This window comes from Cydia amplana, chromosome Z, assembly GCF_948474715.1.
Source record: "Cydia amplana chromosome Z, ilCydAmpl1.1, whole genome shotgun sequence".
Classification (NCBI taxonomy): domain Eukaryota; kingdom Metazoa; phylum Arthropoda; class Insecta; order Lepidoptera; family Tortricidae; genus Cydia; species Cydia amplana.
The window spans coordinates 12,255,799-12,278,709 of NC_086096.1; the positions used below are offsets into that span (position 1 = coordinate 12,255,799).

Genomic DNA, 22,911 nt, shown 5'->3' on the forward strand with positions numbered 1-22,911 from the left:
ACAGCAGCAGAAAAAATGCCTAATTGCTCGGTTTTTTGTTGTAAAAAGAGGTCAGGGACATCAAATTCACAAAAAGAAGGTGTTACATTTCACACGTAATATTTTTTTTACATGTCATACGTTTAATTATATTTAAACCCAATTATTATATTTTAGTCCAGTTTTAGTCTCATGTAATTGCTGGATTAATCGATTTTTCTCGCCCAGTACAAATTGCGGATCGGTCGAGCAACAAATCCGACTTCTCATCTCTTGACGAAAATGTGTTAGTGTGCGTGTTGTGACACTTGTGACTCGTCCGTACAAAAAACCGATCGAGGTGTGCAAGATTTGTCTGTGTAGGGTGTCATTTTCTATGTATTTGTGTCGTCATTACAGATTGGATTTTCTATGCAAGTGTGTGAGAAGTGCGACTGTGTGCACGTTCCCCCCCGCGAAAAATGGCAGAATGATTTGAATGTCAAGATATTGCTTGGGCCTATCCCTTCCGACCTGTCGGAAGCCCGTGTTGATCGAAGGTCTAGATATATAATGGTTACGTGATGTTGAAAATCTCAGTTCGGTTATCAATGCGATGACGGAACGTTCATAATGCAATAATTATTCAACATAAATTTTTGTATGTACCACGTTGCCATGGTTACGCCAAAATGGGATAACGACTCGATAGCATACATTATTAAAGTGGGTATATTAAATTAATACTCACCGTATGGCTTTCATTTTTTGAGCATTTTTTTGCTCGTTCTGAAATGCCCGAGCCTTTTTCTTTTTCTCTTGTTTTTTTATATTTCCCATTATAAATTATTAGCGCGCTCCGAACTCAGCTCGATGAGCACTGAGGCGAGGAGGGTTTACCGCGAAACACGAAAATTGAAACTTCGTTATCTGTCTCTCTATCACTCTTACAAGAGAGGTAAGCAGATCACGAAATTTCTATTTTCGTGTTTCGCGGTAGGCCCTCTGAACTAACATGACAGCTTAACACGCTCTGAATCGCACTTCTGTATTTATTCGGTTTATTTAGTAATTCAACTCAACAACAATCAAATGAATTAGATTATTTACATTTAAGTACGTCACGTTTGACATTAACAGACAAGATGAAGATAAAGATAAAAGATAGTTTATTCAAGTAGGCATAATTACAATGCGCTTATGAACGTCAAATAAAGCTAGGTAGACCGGCTCCAACCCTACACCTCTGCCCCGAGAAGATTTAAATCCCCCCTCAATTGGAGGAGGGTATCCCATTATGGGACCGGCAACAAACTCGGCGGGACACATCTTTTCAAAAATAATTACATCTCAAGGAAAACAAGATACAATGTATTGTTTCTCTTTCTTCTTTCAATGGAACGCTTTTACAGTTCCTGTTTCTCTAAAGAGGCTAGTGGTTAACACTAAACTCAAAATGCTCTCATTTGCATCTTAAAAAGAAAACAGATTGGGTCACTGACCTGTCCCAGTAAAGTGAGGTAGTGTTCGTGAAGTGTGCTTGTGTGTGAAATTTTTGAATTTCGGTCGATACAAAAAAATCACGATATATAAACAAGTCTAAAATGCACATTCAAATATTGTAATAAATTTTATGATCTAAGGTATGTTTATATCAGAAATATTTCTAAAATATGAGCAATATTATGCTTGAGGGATCTCAGTGATTACTTTATTTATTTTTAAAACACACAAAAAATTAAAATTAAAAAACATGATATCCACGCTCCCTGGCACGCACAATACGCACATCCGGCACATCCATCCATCTCGTTCACGCTTTGCTTACGCTCAGTGAGAGTGAGAGAAGACCACCAACTTACTGCACCTTAATTTACGGGAGGCAATCTGATTTCAATATGCCTAAGAAGCTACAGGAGTGCCCGCCCTCGTACTCCAACTAAACGTTTAATCGCGTCCGAATCTGACGATTTAAAATGACAAATATGGCAGACATGTTATCCGCTTCTTCTTGAATCATTTGCAAAAGATGTACCTACTCTTGTTTTTTTTCTTTTGAATACACTCGGTGACCTGTCAGGATAAGGCAAGTAGGTACTACCACTTCCAATCCAATGCCCGGGGTTTTTGTTTAACTAGATACTGGCGTCCAGACAAGCAAAGTGTGCAGGTGCTCCGTCATGCTGCAATGCAACCAAAGTGTTTGCAATTTTGCCAGTGGCAAATCTTCAAAGAAATCCGAGAGTTGTGCTTGCAGAAATTGCAAATAGTTGTCACCAAAGAGCGTTCCAGGAATTTCTAATAGTCCTATGAGCTGGTTATTTAAATTGCATGCCCATATGTTAACTGAAACCTCGATGTTAATATGAATATTCTATTGCGCGTTTAACATTATTTTCAGCCCAATGAAGAAGGCATCCTAATCGTATGCTTCTTAATAAAAGGCAACAACCTCTTTTATAAGCATTCGTCGCGGTAAACTTGAGCATTTATAGTTCCCGATTCCCGTAGCGTAATAAGAAATTTTTACTCTTTTTGAGAAACCTAATATTTATTTGCCGAGAATGTTATAAATTGTGGGCCCGATAGAGTTTTCAATCAAATTTACAATATGTTTCCATTATGATACACTTTACTTTTTTAGTAAGAACTGGGTAATAAAGTTTTCTTGTGCAGTACCGAACAGCAAACGACTGGTTTTGATCACATTTTATACGTTTGTTTTTTATTCGTCTTCAGGTTGCACCTTTTCTTGATGCGCTGCATCAGAATAGTTAAGAAATAGATTTTTATTTCAGTAAAACTGATTTGTTTCTTTGACGTCCGTGGAAAAAATGATGCAGTCGAAAAGTTGTCTATTCAATTTCATTTATCTATTCAGACTAACTGAGATCCTTACGACGTATTGTCGCGAATCGCTTGCGCATAGTCGCGTAGAATAGAAACAGTCCACCCGTGCCTCACAAACATCCCTGATGCACTACAGTATCGCGGTAGCCATCAGCAGCAGCAACCTGAAAGCATTATAGAACTGTACACGAAGAGAATTGTAGCATGTTACTGTAAAGTTCGCTCATAAGTAGGCCGCTAGTAGGTTTATAGTATAGGGAAGTACAGAACTATGTTCGACATGGTCCTTAATCCACACCATTAAATTATTTTTTCTACTCCCGTACTTTTATTTGTCATTTAAAGGGTCGTGCCTTTAAACCCCTACCTTATAGTTGTCAAGACAAGTCTTTAGTCTATTTCCCAAAAAAGTATTTGTGCATACACGCAGTATCGGATCTTTAGGCACTTTTTCGACACTTCGTGAAATGACCACTTAAAAAATATTGATTGAAATACATTGCTGCCAACCATTTTAAATATCATCTCTGACAAATAAGTGAACCATAGACATGTTTTTTTTTTTAAATTTCATTTATTCTTTTTCCGCCCGTACCCTCCATTTTTGCTACTTCTTGAATGAAAAATATTTGTTAAATTTACAATTTTATTTCAAAGTAAGTGCTTGGTCGTAGAAAAAGTATTGTATGCAATGCAACGGTGTTTAACTGAGTCAAAAAATACTCGTGGCGTCTTTATTAACAATTTTCGGCTTCGCCTCCAATTGTTACTCACCCCACTTGCCTTTTTGACCTCTCTTAACGGATGCATAAAATACTAATATCTGGGAGACCGAGCTTTGCTCGGAAAACATATAAAATCTCAAAAATTAGCGTTTTCCCAGAGATAAGACCTAGCTAGATCGATTTTTCGCCCCCGAAAACCCCCATATACCAAATTTCATCGAAATCGTTAGAGCCGTTTCCGAGATCCCCGAAATATATATATATATATATATAAATAAATAAATAAATAAATATGCAAGAATTGCTCGTTTAAAGGTATTAAAAGAATTGCTCGTTTAAAGGTATTAGATTATATATTATATTATATATATATTACATAAATAGTTGCTTTGACATAAGTCATGGTGGTTTTTAAATCACGAACATACGAACACAGCTTTTTTTTCTAACCTTTTCTTCGTAGGTACTATGTAGTAATTACCTACGCGTAGGTACGGTAGCTATTACGCAAAAAAACTTAGTTGATGTAAATTAACAATTTTTGATGTGCTCATTTCGTGTCTTTGCACTCAATCTCACTTCTTGATGCCAATTCTGATTTAACGTTTTGTTAAAGTTTTGATCTTGTTATGATTTTATGATTTATGATACAACCTTGACACGATTCGCAGTGGACCCTACTCCCCTCTTAAGTAGGTATCTAGGTGAGTGAGTGTGTGAGTTTGGTGAGTTTTGGAGTTTCGTAGTCAACTAGAAATCTTTATAGACCTTATCTTATAGTTCGTAATGTCCGTTTATCCAACCGCTGCTTTGCTCGGTGGCCGTTAAAGCTAGAAAGCTGCAATTTGGTATGGATTTATAAATCAATCACGCTGACAAAGTGGTACAATAAAATACGCCTTACACGTAGTCCGTTACTCCCAGCAAGTGGATTTTTTTCCCGCTTCAACCCTATAGCCATATAGTGTAATAAGGTGTCGTTTAATAGGTCTTTTAAAACGAATGGAGGTTTGAAACAACATTTTTTGATAAAGTAAAGATTTTTAGAAATATTCGCTTCCAAAGAAAAAAATATGCGTAGGTAAGTAAATAACTAAAATAAATAGGTAATTGGCTCCACCCAGAAGCTCAAGGCCAGGGCCTGCCTTGCGTCTTAACAATATAAAAAAGTTCCCCTGTTACTTGATTTACTATTTGTGCATTAATTTAAGATGTCTAATTTTATATTACGCCGAAAATATTCTGATTTTACTAAACATTTCCAAACTAAAAATATCCAAGAAGTGCAATAAACTCTGCACTAGTTAGTTACTGATGAATCGTCACAGACGTGATTATTAGATCAGGTACGTAATGACTCCATGGTTCAAATACCGATTTCTTCGCAGCAATCATCACGTGCCTGATCACGCAACCTGGTTGTAGTTTCGATTAATTATGATATTTATTCTTACTCTTCAACGCAGTAGTCAAACCGTAACAAACATCTGTGAAATTGTTTGAAATTGGAAACATATTTTATATATGCTTAACGAACAGAGATGTGACTTATTTGAAATACTTGTATTTAAAATGCAAATACAAAATGCAAAATACCTATTTTGTATTTTGTATTTAAATACCTTTTGAAGAAAACTATTTTGTATTTTATTTGAAATAGTTTTTGTGACCTATTTTCTATTTTCAAAATACAAAATACTTTATAGTAGGTAATGTAGGTAGGAGTTACAACCTCTTCTGATCTTACAATCCTGGCCACTCTCTCATTCTTTTAACATGGAACTGTTGAATCTGTTTAGTAACGTCGCACATGATCACAAGTGTAGCGAGTGGTTAAAAAAGGGGAATCTTGAGTGTTACGAGGGTTTCAAGGTACGAGAGGAGAACAAACTTTTCTGCCCTGATGAAACACAAACGAGACGTTTTTATCACACTAACGAGAGGCATTATACTAGCTGTAAAACATAACAAATCTAAATTAATGCTTTTAAAAATTGTCCGTTATAAACCATCATCCATCGGATCCATCCTTCCGGTTAATATGAGCAAACAACTAGAAATTTGCACTTTAGATAGAGGACTGATTGACACACTGTTTTCAAAGAATAAAGAGAGTCTTTTCAATTCGGATATTCTGAGTAATACTTTTTAATTCAGACTAGGTATTCACTATTCAGAGTACCTTTTATCGCAAAGTATTTGTATTTTAAAAAAGTATTTTGAAAATACCTATTTCGTATTTTGTATTTTAAATACAAATTCAAAAACTATTTTGTATTTTGTATTTGAAATAGTATATCAAGGAAGTATTTGTATTTTGTATTTAAATACTTTTTATAAAGTATTTTTCACATCTCTGTTAACGAAAATCAGTTTTAATTTGAGCTAGGTTCACATAATGCTGATTTATTAAATGAACTGTTTTGTAAATATTAAAGGAATGGAACTGATTTCTGATGTTGCTTTAAAATAACGATTAAAATTATTTGAAATGTGCGTAGGTGCATGATGGTCGGGGTGTAAAGCGATTGCAGCGCGTGCCGTGGCATTTCCTACAATTTATATCTTTCGAAATAGGGCATCATTGTTGTTGTGTAGTTAACTTAAACACTGGAAATTGCATCAAAGAAATAAATGGATAGCTGCTGTAAAAAAAGTAAGTTGATGTTATATCTATCCTCAATTTACGATCATTCATTTTATTTGCACTACTTATATTTTACGTGGTCTTTATTAATTCAGTGTTGATTAATATCATATTACTTTAACAAATTTTTTTATATCACTTCCTGACTTTCAATATACATACATAGGTATGTCTTCTATCTATTAAAATATTAAAAAATATTTGTTTACTTCGTTGACATTTTCCCCTGAATTTGCGCCTGCTAGGTAACGTTACTGTCATGCACGTGGCGAATCAGTCAAGGTGATTGTTGTATATGTCTCCGTTTTAAACCTATAAATAAACTTAAAAAGAAAAAAAACAAAACAAAAATATTTATCAACCAAGAAAAATTGTTTAAATACAGTATGCATCAGATTATCGACGACTTCCACACTAGGCTAAGCCTAGCTGTGTCGTGAAAGTCAGCTACATGCGTAAATTAACCAAGTAAGTAACAGCAGCGGCTTGAAAAATCCGATACATATAGGTATAGTGCAACTTACAACTAAGTATTAAATAATACAATTAAAGAAGAATACTTACCTTTGTATGTATAAACTTAGTATCTCAACTAAGATCGCAAGTGCATCTCAATATAGTTATTTTCGATACAAGTGCGAAAAAGAGGAAATTCGAAACGAGTGGCGATAAATTAAAACACGATCGAAGGGAGTGTTTTAAATCGACACGAGTTGCGAATTACCTATTCGCACGTGTATATCGAACAACGTTTTACAGTACATATGGCACTTTAAAGTTTCAACATACCTACGCACGAAAAGTGCTATTTTACGCACTAGTGCGGAAAAGTAGCCCCATATGTACTGTAAAGTAATTACACACTCGCGAGAAAATACATAAACCGTGTATTTTTACAAACTTTTATTTTACTTGCCCTGTTGCCTTGTTAGTTAGTGTGGGTCAAATCTTGGAAGCTAAATTGAGCTGAAAAGTGAAAACATACCTACATATGTGTAAGTCGCGTGACAATGCAATACTGTGGTACCATCGAGCTGATCTGATGATGGGGACGGGAGGTGGCCATAGGAACTCTGTGATGAAACAACGCAACCTAATTGTGTTTGGGGTTTTAAGAATTGTCTCGATGAGTAATTTTAGTTGCCTGTGGTAAAAAAGTACAGTCAGCGATAAAAGCTTGTACCAATAGTGATATTTTTGGCAAAAACTTATCGTGTTTGAAGTGGTTATGTGCGAAGTACAGCGCACATCATAGAAAATATATAAACTTACCTGGGCTCAAAGTTAAAATATATATGATTCGTCTTAACTTACTATAAGAAGATAGGACTTACCTACTCGTGTTGATACTCGCGCAAAAAGTGAATATACCGTTGGTCCACTCTAGTATCACGTCGTGTCGGCCAATAAGTACCTACTTTGAGTGACTCAGATTAAATGTAATTTATTGAAAGCGGTCGATTACACGCACGCGCCATTATACCTGGGTGACTAGTCAAGATGCCAATCGTTTACGCCCCGTAGCTAACGAATCGCTAATGTCTCTGTTTTACTAATATCGAAGAGAGATGGAGATTACCGTTTCGTACGCTCCGCAACGGACACCCTGAGGGCCTACGACGAAAAACAAAAATTGAAATTTAGTTTTCTTCCTTACTCACTCTTGCAAGACGATAGAGAGGCAGATGACGAAATTTCGTGTTTCGCGACGGGTTTCATATTAGGATAATAAACTTCTGTGACTGGCAGACAAACTCGCAGTAGCAACAAGGAGACCTCATTTTTTCTTTACAATGTAAAGGGAACTAAGTTACCAGCGATGACAGCACTATAAAATGTAAAAGTTTTCACGGCCCATATTTTATCTTAAACCTTTAATTAAACGAGCAATTCTTTTATATATATTTCGGCGGGTTATTCCCACGAGTTACCACCAAGTTGTTATCAGTGGTAACTACTGGGAATTTTTTTCCCACCTTTTACCACTGGTAACTACTGGGAAAAAATATTCCTAGTAGTTACCACTAACTCAGTTTAGTGGTAACTACTGGGAATAAAAATTCAAAATTTTGTTAGAGTTAAATACTAATGAAAAAAGGGTATAAATAGTATAGTATAAATATAGAGTCATTTAATAAATGATTATGAGTCGATTAGTGTTTTAGTAAACTGCCTTAAAAGTGACCAAAATATTGAAACAGTTTAACCGGTACTAGTACAAAAACTTGAATATATGTAAGGATAAATGTAAAAATCCATTTAGATTATTTTTCAAGTGATTTTATTAGGTAATTTAACATCACCCTATATTTATACTATATACTATTTATACTGTTTTTATTAGAATTTAACTCAAATAAAATTTTGGTGGTAACTACTGGGAATAAAAATTCCCAGTAGTTACCACCAAACCGAGTTGATGGTAACTACTGGGAATTATTTTTCCCAGTAGTTACCAGTGGTAAAAGGTGGGAAAAAAATTCCCAGTAGTTACCACTGGTAACAACTTGGTGGTAACTAGTGGGAATAATCCATTTCGGCGATCTCGCAAACGGCTCTAACGATTTCGATGAAATTGCTAAATGAGGATTTTTGGGGGCGAAAAATCGATCTAGCTAGGTGGGGAAAACTCGGTCTCCCAGATATTACCTATTATTAGTATTATTAATTTCACACCTGATTCCAGATTTGCCGATACATGGCTAGAATAGATAGAATGTCAACTGTAATGTTTTAAAAACTTAGAGCTGTGTTAAGATCACGATTCATTCAATAATATCTAATCCTTATTTATCAATAGACAATACGTGGGTGGATAGGGCGCCGGCTTGGCGTAGGTGAAGTCATAATAATGAGGGGTGTCAGATACCTGGTGCTTGCAGTGGCGGATTTCCCATAAGGCACAGTAGGCACGTGCCTAGGGCGGCGAGATATTAGGGGCTGCAAATTGTGACAAAAAAATCGCTGATGATAACAAGAAATAACTTAAAATTAGGCCAGGCAACGAATTCTCAAAAAAAGGTATAGAGGGAAATGCTTGGAACACAATTTTTGACTTCGTAACTTTGAACTAGTTAGGATGTGAACAGTATATCAAAAGTCCCAGGCCGTAGCCCTTGAGCCGGGGGTAGAGGGAGGTTTGAAGGTCCTATTTTTCGGTTTTTCGCTTATATCTCAGAAACTATGCGTTCTAACGACTGATCATTGTACAAAATGAAAGCTGATTAAATTTGCTACAAGTTTTATACAGTCGAGTTTTTCGATAGGTATCTTGTTTAGTTTTTGAGATAGCCGCTCTTGAATGTCTATAATTTTGCATTAAATTTCCAAAACCGAAAAATGGAACCTTCAAATCAAACCCCCCTACCCCCGCTCAAGGGCTACGGCCGGGGACTTTTGATATTTTCATTTCCTAACTAACGAGTCCAAACAAAGTTACTAAGTTAAAAATGTGTCCCAAGCATTTCCCTCTATACCTTTTCGTTGCCTAACCTAAATGTAGTCAATATGATGGGTGCTGATGCTGAAGGGGCGGCTACAGGGTCTGGGCCTAGCTAGGGCGGCAAAGACTGCAAATACGCCACTGGGTGCTTGATTAACATTGACACCCTCATTCATGTCAATAAACTGAATTCAAAATTAATAAGGCGATCAGCGGCCAGCAACGCATGAAGGTAGCACCAAGGAGCGTGAACGGCCGCAAGAGCTATTGACCAACAGACAGATAAGAGGCACCTAACTAAAGTAACGGTGAGTCGACGTGACGTGACGTATGTACTATACCTACCAAGCGGCGCTACGGCGGCCGGCTGGCGTAATCGGCGTCGGCCCCGCGTCACCCAGATCGCGCCCACCCACCACCGCCCGCGCCCGCGCCCGCGCCCACGGCCACCGAGGGGCTACCGCCAAAACCTAATTTCGCAAATGGCGGGGATCTTTCTCTTTTACTCCAATGAAGGCGTAATTAGAGTGACAGAGAAAAATGCCCGCAATTTGCGAAATTCGGTTTTCGCGGTAGCCCCTCTGAAAATGTACAACGCGTCTCACTTCTTACGTACTTACGATGATGCTGAGAATATCTAATATCTTATACATATGTCCCCGCATAAAAACGCGTAAACGACTGGATTATTTTCGAGTTTTGTATATGTACTTACATAGTTTGTAGATAGGCAAGGTAAGCTCGCATTTCGTAACCAAAGATAACTCGCAACAAAAATTAATATGTAGGTATTGACAATAATATTAGGTAAGTAACACGTAAAAATAGGAACTGTCAAAACCTGTCTGTTTCATATAGGTACATAATTAAATTCACATACTGCATACATATATAAATTGCCAAAATAATTACAATAAAACTTCCTTATGGTTTTCTTGCCATAGTCGAGTAATACAACGACCGTCAACTAAAGAGCTGTAGTTGACTTGACGGTTGTTGTACCTAAAGTCTATTTTTTTATTCGGTAGACTGAAATGACAGTTAATAGTATGAAATGACATTTCATGTTCATACAATTAACTGTCATTTCAGTCTACGGAATAAAAAAATAGACTTTAATTAGCCTTTGCAAGGCGTTGCGGGCGATATAGTAACAATACGTAGGTATATGAGTAGGTAATATAATTTTCACCTCAGCAGCTCGAACAAGGGTACTTTGCTACTTAAAAACAGTGAGCAAAATGCGATTTTGCTCACTGTTTTTAAGTAGCAAAGTACCCTTGAACGAGCTGCTGAGGTGAAAACTTAATTGTTGGTATATCTTAAGAAAACATGAGTGAATAGAGGTAAGTGATGAAGAAGGAATACATTTTTCGGGTTCTCTAATATGTTCTCACTGCTGAGGTGAAAAGTTTTGTGAACTACCTACACGAGATCAAAGTTATTTACATCTCGTGCGCTTTTGAGTCCCTTACTACGCTCAAGATAGAATCTTTCGCTTGCACGGGACTCAAAATAAGCACTCGAAGAAATATCAAACTTTGATCTCTTGTTGTACAAATAACTATTTACTAATATCTAATGTCATTTTAAAAATGTATATTACTTAATAGGTACCCCTTTCGATAGGTTTATAACATGTTATTAAAACAACATTTTTGGCGTCGACATAATACGTGTGGCTGGTGGCACCCGCGTATTAAAATATCGAGTACCTACCTCGTATAGGTACACTTGCCTACCGGTCTACTCTATAGAACGGGTGACCCCAATTACAATCAAAATATCTGACCGTTATTAATCCGAGGTGATTGCTTAAATGATGCATGTATTTCGTTAATATTGGCCAGGATACATTACAAAACTGGACCGGTATTCATATTTTAAAAATCTGATAATGATATGATATTATATTATTTTATGTCTTATTCTTCGTACTAGTCTGCGCTTTTCGTTCGCGCTTATAAATTGGTGCGAGCGTGATGCATTAAGATCGATAACAGATATTTCAAATCTGAATTCTGCTCCGCATATACTAATCTGTATCAATCTGTTAGGTAATCAAAATTATCAAATCTATAAAAAATATTCATCAACTCACGTGTTCAATTAATTATTATTAGTTGTATCTCTTGTATCAAATACACACTTGAGTGTGAGACATCTGTTTTGTTTTGACGTGATACATGTGCCTAGGTCCTTACTTATCAAGCAGCCTTTCTGATCAAGCAAAAGCACTAGGTAACGTAACAATATTTTCTCTAGCTTTGTCGAAGTACCTTTCTAAGTATCTACCTACGTGCACTTCCTATAGGTAACCATTATAATGTATTATACAATAAGTGACTGCTCCTAACTATCTTTTCAACGAAAGTACCTTGCTGAATGAATTTGCACTGGTGTCGCGGTGGACATGGTATAGCCCCAAGGGCGCCATACGTGGGTCATGTGGGACGCGGGAATACTATGCAGCCGGCGGCCGGCATGATGCAACATTCCGAGGCAGTTGCTCGCGAACGAGCCGCCGCGGGCTCGGCGCGGCGGGCTGCGGCTCCGGTGGCGTATTGTATTCGGCCGAGCGCCACCGCCGGCGCGTCGTGCCGCTCTGACTGCACGCCTGCTCGTTCGCTACGTTCATTACAATTTTCACTCGTGTGTCGGTCGGACGTGTCGCTTATTCTATTTTTAAAGCACGTGGCACAGTGCTGCAGTCATAACCTATAGCCAGCCGGCAGCCAATTCGAGACTCGGTCGGAGGGGTAAGTGTTTGTGTCAGAAAATAAGTTCTTACGTTCCGTATTGATATCACTGCATGTGCGCGAATCGACACCGTCGACATATGGATGTCGTCATTTTGACACTTGTTTGACTGATACGATCGATGTCTACTTATTATTGACTTCTAACAAAGCTTAGTAGGTATTTTTTACATCCTGTGTGTAACCCAGATGTCGCATGTTGCTCAGGTTTTAGTAGAGTAATAATAATACTCAAGCAACAATTAATGCGATTCTTAAACAAATTTACTCCTTATCTACAGTTAACAAACCTTTCGAAACTTCTGTAACCTATGCCAACGCATTTAACTGGGCACCTAGCTATTATTAGAGAAATATTTTTTAATGCATAGCCCTCGCCGGTCATTTACCCACTTTGGAAACAATACACTTATGTAGGGTAACATACTTACTCGTACCTACTTTCATGTGTGTCAGTCAATAACCTTTCATATACCTATATTATTTAAGATAGTGCGAAACTAATACAAATTTAGTCCAATCTTGTAGCTAGGTAATTACCTAAGTAACTAAACTGAAGACACCGAATTCGTTAGTTTCATTATTTAGACCGGCCTTCAATTTAATGTATTTATTAAATGTTAAGAATTATGACTCTATACTTAACAATAACAATGTCTTTTTTGACAATAAAAGTTTAACAGGCACATTACAGTGAACCCCGCACTAGGCATGGCCTGTACTCTACTTAAGTTTTAAGTTTAAATAATAAATGTCACTGATTCTTAGATATTCCCATTCATAATTGAAACCTTTTAAAACTTTTTTCCGTAAACCCCGTTAGAACTTTTTGTCTGTGACCCGGCCCATACCTACCTGAGACGTAGGTTGTGAAAAAATCTCCCATCGTGGCACTAAAATAATTCAAATAAGAGTAGCCCTATCATTTTCGCCGTCGGTTTAGGTAAACTGTTTATTTTACTGTCACATAGTTTATAGATCGGCTGTAATTTTTTTTATAGGCAAGACAGGTTATTTCAAATAACATTTATTTATTATAATAAGTTTGTAATGACTTGCAGCCACTGGTTTGTCTGGTTTAGCTGTCAGGATATTATTATTATGTATACCTACAGATTGTACAGCACATTACCTACTACTTAACAGTTTTCCTTATTGCGTTACCACCCTTTTGATATTTCCTTGCGAATTAATAAAATTTAACTGTTGAAATAATACATGACCTATATATTACCTACACACAGTTTTACACGTTGACCAGTCAATAGCAGACATATATGTTCATAAGCATGAAAAGCGCAATTGCGTGGGAAGGTTCAAAAATAACCATGCCTACTCAACACTTTTTTGTGCTAATTGAATAACCCGTAGCTACCTACTATTATCTACTGATGATAACTAGTGGCTCTAAATATGAGCTGACCACGCGAATCCTCATGGCTCCGCCATTTTTAAAAAGATTTTCAAAAAAACGGATTGGACAAAAAATAACATAATTATCAAATCTGCTCAAAAATTTCACGAGAATGGGTTGAGAAATGCCAAATTGGGTTTTCGATTCTTGTGACTCTCGTTGATACTTACGTATAACCTGTTATGCATTAAATAGTGTAAGTATATACATACCTACATAAGTATACAATACCTACACATACAGTCACCTAGGTATCTGTTTTCAATATCTTTTAAACATGAGCGGATGATATGCGAGTTTTAGAGGTTGCAAACTCATCTGATAAGTAGGTATATGTTGAAACGCATTTTTATCAATATTTAAAATGTATACAAACTAATAATAAGTATGAGTGAACAAGAACTAAAGTTGAAAAACCGTATTTATTCTATTCATACTATTTATTATTTAAAAGTCATGTTCATCAACCGTATATACAATAAATCTAGGTACATAATACACATGATAAGCGCCATGATAAAAATGTACAATTACATAAAACATAATGGTCAAGGTTGTCAGAAAATGGCTTTAGATGTATAAATACATAGTACAGTCAGCAGCAGAAGTTGCTAAGCGGGCGAGGTGTTCAAAATTATCTTGACGCGACTTTATTGTTAAGAGAATAAGAGCATGTCCAAGAGATTGGGCCCTAATATTTAGGAATTTTAGGATTTAGGTACTACCTAATGGTAGTCTACCCTCTAAGTATGTTTATCGGTTATACTAGAATAGAATCTACTCAAACTTACTCGTAAAAGACGTAGATACTTTATCGTGATATAGGGTAATTGTGTCTGTTTGCCGTCCAGTGCCTGTTTCCGTCCACTTGGCGGAGTTGCTACAAAGAATTGCGGAAAATTTGAATATAAACAAGCCTTCTCACACATGTTTGGATTTGTTGCAATCCATAATGTCTAAGCAATATTTTTACCAAAATAAAAGTGTTATTTGACAAATAGCGGCTTTAAAAAAAATTATGTAAGTGGCGGCATTGCATCCAGAGCTTGAAAACGTCATTTTGCAAGAAAAAAAAAGTGTTGGCGGCTAATGTTCACGGTAAGTTTATTAATTAATTTAACTAGTTTAAGTTACGTTATTGGCACATACTGCAACTTAAAAGTATAGTAAACGCAATTTTAAGTGTTTTTTATAGGTTTTTCATAATAATCTTTGATAAATTTAGTGGACGAGTACTGACATACTAATTTTGAAAAATATTTAGTTTCCGACCACACGGACGGTAACTGGAACAGCTAGGTGAGTATTTGTTATGATCGTTTTACTTCAAAAGACTTATAAACTACTATATATTTTCTCTTAAAATGATGTTTCTTGCTTATAAGATTATACATTTTAGTTTTCGTCCACGATTTTGTCAGTGTTGCTTGATTAAAATCATGTTTAAAATACGTGGTCGAAAACTAAAAATAGCTTTAAATATTGTTTCAGTTTCCGTCCATGTACTATGAGTGGTGTAGACGAGATTTATTATTACATGATTACTGAGGGCGAAAATAGCAATTCGTGGATGAGTTTCGATTTTGTTCGACGAAATGAAAGAATTGAACTGAGTCCGACAATGAGACGATTCCACGAATTGCTATTCCCACCGGAGCATAGTGGTTTGCCCCAAATATGCGAGGAAATAAGTTAAAATAGGCAATTAATTATTTAAGCATCAAGCATTACTCGAATCTTAATATAAAAAATGTCAAATCTTACGATTTTCCCTCCTTAATATCTCGCGCACGAGTGTGGAGCGGGCTTTAAAATAATTGAAATGTCTATGATTATTAAGCAGTATTTACACGATGTTACAAAATAGTCCTGCAAGAATGAGACATATAATTGTCTCCCTATCTCGCTCTATATCCTACAGCATGAACTGATAGCTGTACCAGGCCGTGTGGATGCTGGTTTAATAAGTATCTGTTTTTCGCTCTCACTTAAGCCCCGCATTCACACTCCTACCTTGTAGGCCGCCTCGTAGTCCGCCTCGTTGGGTAGGATTGTGTATGGGGGTTGTAGACTACGAGCCTTCCTACCGTTTAGCCGTTTGTAGGACGGCTCGTAGTCCACAACCCCCATACACAATCCTACCCAACGAGGCGGACTACGAGGCGGCCTACACGGTAGGAGTGTGAATGTGGGGCTTTATAAAACTGCGTCCTTAAAAGCCATCTCTTTCTCGCTCTCACTCATGGGTGCGGTTGTCTGTTACACGGCTTTAATGGACGTACATACGGCGGATCACCTTACACACGATCGAACGTGCGCCGGACCGCAAAGTCACGGTCCGGGCGTCTGTAAGGCCAAGCGCGCACCACGATTTTAATTTTTGCGAGACGATTTTAGAATCGCGCTGTAATTTATCGCAGAAAATTCACTGCGCGCACTGCGATGAAAAGTCGACGATTTGTTCATTCTCGACATGGATTTCGTACCAGTCGCCAGGCGTGAAACAATATGCAATCGCTGTATGACTGAGTATTTATACCACAAAGGTGATCTCCTTCTATTTCTATAATTAAACGGTCAACATCTAGCGTCTCATCTTGTGACTCCATTGGAGAAGCAGGTTCCGATATGTTGACTCTTGGAGAGCGAAATGCCGACTGAGGTCCGGGGTGCGATTTTATTATCGCAGTGCGCGCGGGGCCATACAACTCCGTATGCTGCAATTCACTTTGTGACAATGGCGTCGCGAGCAGTCGCGGAAAAATGTGACAAATCACAATTTTAAAATCGCTGCGATTTTTTTGTCGCATATGCAAAACAAAACTAAGTCGGTACTAGTAACGTACATAGCTTAAAAATAAATGATTCCTTATTATATTGATATTATATATTATAAATGCGAATGTAACATTGTTTGTCGGTCTGAGTCCTGAGGAAGGAAATATATATAAATATTTATCACGAAAATAACCATTCTACGCGGTCGAAGTCACGGGTAGAAGCTAGTAACTAACTAAGAATTATCTATATAACATAAAAACAAAAAATAAAGATAGGTATAATTGATTTTCAATGCAATAATGCACCCTACAGTACTTTTTCATACAGTGGACGAAAACTGACTCATACGTGGACGAAAAGTAGCTCACAGGCGGACGGAAACTGAAATAACCCTACTTTTTCAAAATATATTTTTTATAAAATAAACCGTAAATATTATTTAAGGTCACGTAATATTAACCTAAAATAGACAATATGAGCAATACAAACAAATATAGCACATTTAAGTAAGACTACTTAAATATTTTTTTTTAGCATTTCAAAGTAGACATCTCCTATAATTGGACGGTATCTGACACAATTACCCTACAGCAATACCTTACCTACCTCAGTACGGCAAGTTCTTATTAATTTATTTATTTAACGTATGTTCCACTCACAACGCGTAAGGCTAGCCTCATTTAAAGTCGATCGATAGAGTAATGTAAGCGAATTTGACTTGTTCTTGTTCGTCACATGGCGAGCATTCTTAACTACAGCTGATTTTAGTGCATTAATTAAAACCTCTTATTTAGCCTAATAGCTTTAAAGGTACACTGTCCTGAATATTTCGAGCCATGAGATGAGCGCTAAATTAACTTAGTGCTGAAATACATAATAGCGAAAGCTACGAAATATTTTGATGTACCTATTTCATTATTTCTATTTACCTTTGGGAGGTTTTTTTTTACCACACCAACTCAGTTGTTTTGATAGTTAAAAAGGCAAGAGTATAAAGAATTTATGGAATTCGAACAAAACACACTATGTGACTAACTAAATTAATCCTAACACTGACAAACGTATTCGCTAATGTCTGCGTAATTTACTTTCTATACATCTCGCTCGCAATAATATGCCAGTATAAATTTATATTATACGAGCGAAATGCATATAATACGTAGAAACTAGGTTACGCACACGATAGCGAATATGTATGTGGTGTAAGGCTACTAAATTAAAAACGTGTAGGTAATCAATTCTACTCACGATTTTAAACAAACTATTTTCAGGCTCCCAACCTAAGATCAAATTCAAGTTCAAATTGTTAACCGTTTGTACATATCCAACTGTAACCACGCATATTGCAAAATAATAATTGTAAGTGGATTGCAAGTACTGCAACTACCAGGGGACCGATTTTTGAATTTCGACCGCTCGATTTCGTGTATTTCGTTCAGAAATATCTCCACTAAGTACTAGGCATATAAATTCTACTAATAGAATTGAAAACGAGTGGTCGTACTGACTCACTCGATTCCAAATTTTTATCACTCGTTTTTCAAAAATTTGCCTTTCGCCGTTTTCTATCGATTTTCGAGTGACGAAATCGAATGATCGAAATTCAAAAATCGGCCCCCTGCACTATTGTATAACAACGTCGATTGCTATACTTGGTCAACCAGATCTTGACAGTAGAAAAAGGCGGCAAATTTGAAAAATGTAGGCGCGAAGGGATATCGTCCCATAGAAAATTTGAATTTCGCGCCTTTTTTTACTGACAGGATTTGGTTGACCAACTATATTTACGCGTGCTACCTATATAATAGGTACCTACATAAAATTACCAAATGGGTATTAAATCGATGGATTATTGGATCGAATAGTATTTCATTGATTGCTATTCAAACGACGATGTTAACTATTTATGAATAGTTAAGGTTAAGAATAACGATTCTGAAAATTGAACAAAATTATGTGAACACTTGAACCGTCAAATTTTGTCAAATCTAAATTTTGTTCAAGTGTTAGATGAGCAAACAAACACTAGGTAAGTACTACAGTTGGAAAGGGAATTATTATTATTTTCGTTTGGGTTAAGATAATTTCAGTTATTGAAACAATTAAGATGCCCTGAAGTTGTCTGCATAATTTTTTTTTCATTTCAGGGTAGTTTTGCAAAAGTAGGTACCTATCTATCTACATTGATGGCTTTTCAACCCCCATTTGTAGGTGAGCTAGGGAGTAACCATCTTTTCACATTCACAATATGAACAATGAAAATAATAGGTTAGGTTAGTTAACAATGAAAATAATAGGCTAAAAAAACAAGACTTAATCAAAAATTCATTACCTACCTATGCCAGTATACTTACACAGGTATCCAAGCTGCAGGCCAATTTAAAGTTTATCATGCGACTAACTACACACACTGACAACTACATCATGCAGAAACATAAATAAACGGAATCGCAGTAAATAATTACAGTACTCATTAAACACTTAACTCAGTAAAGTGGAAACTTGCACGGCACAATGCACAAGCGATTTATCAATTCTATGGATGGAGCAGAGTAGTGTTGACTAAGCATTTGTGCTGATGATCCTACGTAGGTACTTAAGGACTGAATTTTATTTGAAACCTGCCGCAGACGGATACACCGGCACTGGTGTGATATTGGTAAGGATCAGCTGTTAGTTGTTATGAGGAGAACAAAGAAAAAAAAGAAAAAAATAAAGAATAAAGAATAGAAGAATAGTTTAATAATAATAACTAACTAATAATAATAATAATAAGGGATCTTCGGTGATCTTGGACACGGCGCGGATAGTCCGCCGGTTCCTCTCTCTGCAGCCCTGACCACCGGCAGCTTGGGCCTTGCCCCGCTGCTGGCGGCACCCTAGGTTAGGTTTTTTATAATATGTTTATACGTATTTTGTATTGTTTTTGTATTTTATTTTTATATCCATATTATAAAATAACCTAGCCTAAGAGTTCAAATAAATAAAGAGAATAATAATAATAAAATAATAATAATAATAAATAGGCAATGTCTAATTTGAATTTGTTTAATGATATTAACAGTAGCGTATATTTTGAATTTCTTTCTCCACCTACTGAACAAGAAGTAGCGAAGGCCAATAAATCGCTCAAAAACGGAAAAGCCCCAGGAGTCGACCTCATCACAGCGGAGATGCTAAAATCTGACTTGCCGACCGCCGTGAATGCCCTAACACCACTCTTGAATAGCATTTGGCTTGCTGAAGAATTACCGGACGACTGGAACAAGGGACTTCTCATTACCGTGCCAAAAAAGAGAGACCTCAGCGATTGTGGCATCACTTTGCTTTCGACCCCATCTAAGATGCTCTGCAAGATCATTCTGGATAGGTTGTCGAAGGCCGTAGAACCTCTCCTGTATCTGGAACCGGCTGCGTGAAATTGGTGTCCCCGAGAAAATCACCAACCTCATAAAGGCTATCTACAAGACCTACTCTTGTAGAGTGACGCACAATGGCCTTGTCTCGGAGGATATTCCAGTGAATGCGGGTGTGCGACAAGGGTGTCTTCTTTCTCCTCTCCTCTTTCTTGTTGTTCTCGATGGTATCATGCATCATGCAATTGATAATAAGCGCCGCGGCATAGAGTGGGGACTCTCCAACATCTTAGAAGATCTGGACTATGCCACACACGCGCTAATATGCAAGCTAAGCTCGATGACCTTCGAAGTGAGGCAATGAAGATCGGACTCAAAGTCAACCCCCGGAAGACCCAAGAGCTGAGGTGCAGGGCGGCAAGTACTGTGCCGCTCCTTATTGGCACAGAGGCTGTGGAGCAAGTCCACAAATTTACTTACCTCGGGAGCGTCGTGTCGGAAACTGGAGGGACCGAAGAGGACATCGCTTCGAGAATAGCCAAAGCAAGAGCAACCTTCACACAGCTCCGCCCCGTATGGCACTCAAGTAAACTGACACGGAGAGTTAAGCTCAGAATATTCCGGTCAAACATAAAACCGTTTTGCTGTATGGGTGCGAGACGTGGAAGGTCACAAAAGATATCTCGCGCCAGCTACAAGTCTGCATTAACCGCTGCCTCCGCCGCATTCTCGGTATATGTATACTGACCGGAGAAAATTTCTAATGCCAACCTGTGGAGATGCTGCAATGAGACTCCGATCAACCAGCAGATCAAGCGCCGGAAATGGAGTTGGATTGGGCACACAGTCCGAAGGGATCCTGACCACATGCCGAGGCAAGCCCTAGACTGGAATCCCCAAGGAAAGAGGAAACGTTGCCGTCCAAGGCAGACCTGGCGCCGGACTATTATTGCAGAGGCAGAGGCTATTGGGAAGACGGAGCGAAGTCAAGCACGAAGCTCAAGACCGATCCAGATGGCGGCGCACTGTGGACGCCCTCTGCCCCATCTAGGAGACATAGGACAATAAGTCAAGTAAGTCATATTTTGAATTTGGGACTGGACACAAAAAACTCATGTAGGTTTATGGGCTGTAATTAAAACATGAAAATTATAGTTTTCATGTTTATTTCCAAGGACAACGCTTAATCTAATGACACGTCGCGCAGACTTTTTCTTAACCGAGCGCAGCTAGATAGGTAAACTAATATACTCGTACGATTACCAAAAGTCCTAAACCCATAGCAATACATACATACATAGATACGTTTGAGTTCCATTAACCATAGATGTCGGTGTCAGTAGTGTACATCGAATTGCTGGCTTTCGGAGGACGTATGATTATGAACTAGCCACTGTGCATATTGTATTATTGTGCATACGCCCCTGCATACCCTGTGCATACCCTGTCATTCCAATTTGTTACGATACGGTTAGTTATGGTAACTACTATCGGTTTATCGTCTAGATGTAGGTATATATGCAGGTAACAGCGCAGCGTAGTTTATTTAATGTATTAAACATCGATAAACCTACATGAATTATTTCAACAGGGATGATGACATTGATGACACATAATGAATTTTATAAGATAATTAAATGATAATATGATATGATGATAAATAGATAATCAAAAATGAGCAATTTATTAGAATTTATTAAACTGCATTTCAAACTAAATACTACATTTTGTAAAATTGTATTTAACTTATGAGGGAGATCAAAGTTAATTTGTTTTTATACTTATGTTATACTAGCTATATACATACCTACTTATGTATGATTAATATATCAAATTAATTAAAGTAAGTCTTCGATCACTTGTAGTTGAGATACGTTCTGTTTTTAAATATTATCTATTCTTATCTTACGAGTCTTGCGACATAATTCGAACTTCGGCCCTAGTCGGCCTAACCACAATTCCATAATAAATACGTTAAATAACCAAATATCTAGAGGCGTTAATTAGTATCGTATATATATAAATATAATCAATTTTCTAATCAGCTGTATGGTGTGCAAGGGCGCTTCAAATAGCCATGGAGGTACTATTCAAGGATAAACATTCCTATTCCGACTGAGGTAGTAGATGATAGGTAGGTATGTAATGACGCTTTTCTTAAAATAAAAACATGCGCATAATAGGTACGACCTAAAAACTACAGTGCCCGAAAAGTTCAATGTACGAGGCGGCATGTGCCATGACGCCCAAACCCCGCTGTTCAGGGTTAATAAATACATAATTATGTACTTAACAAGCTTCGGAAGCTATAATAGCGTCAATATTTTCCTGCCAAACGCAAATAATTAAGAGGACATGTCATAAAAGAGACTATTTCTTTTAGATTTGCAGAGACTTATAGTTAGGTATTCTATTAATTTATAGTTAAGACTGTTAAGAGAGAATTAAAATATACGTATAATATGTAGGTACATTTATTATTTCGAGATATGTCCTTGCATTAACGTTATCACCCGTTATGTTTAAGCCTATAGGTGATAAGTTTTCATTTCTCCATGTACGTATGGATGGAAGATACGAACGGTAGTTATATGTTTTCATTCGATTTAACTGGGGCAGTCTCAATGGTAAGATAATACAGGTAAGGTATCTTTTTTTCTGGGTGGTCAACTGCTCAATACTGACGGATGGGCGCACCTAAACCAAGACAAAGCGCTTCCTTATTAAGTTTACGGGAACAAAGGAAATTAGCTTTATTTGATCACCTTATTACAAAGTTGGGAGGCTAATATATAGAACGCTGTAATTGTCCTAACGAGAGCGGCATTTGGGTTAGACAGGTCGCGTGACATAGCAATTTTGTTATGGGCATTACCCAAGTCAGCCCAAGTGTACTTAGGCACTTGTGAACTGCCAAGTTTTACTATCTATTCCAAATTCATTATACTCTTATTTAATACAAAGTTTAAGAAACATAGC

At 37.1% G+C, this 22,911-nt stretch overlaps 1 protein-coding gene across 1 annotated transcript in view; it reads left to right on the forward strand.

The window, feature by feature from the left end:
* The first annotated feature begins 12,090 nt into the window (after positions 1-12,090).
* Positions 12,091-22,911, forward strand: part of LOC134661336 (proton-coupled amino acid transporter-like protein pathetic) — a 32,529-nt gene continuing 21,708 nt past the window's right edge. The window contains exon 1 of the mRNA XM_063517368.1: positions 12,091-12,381. The gene's annotated coding sequence lies outside the window, so the exon portion shown is untranslated. The remainder of the gene's footprint in view (positions 12,382-22,911) is intronic.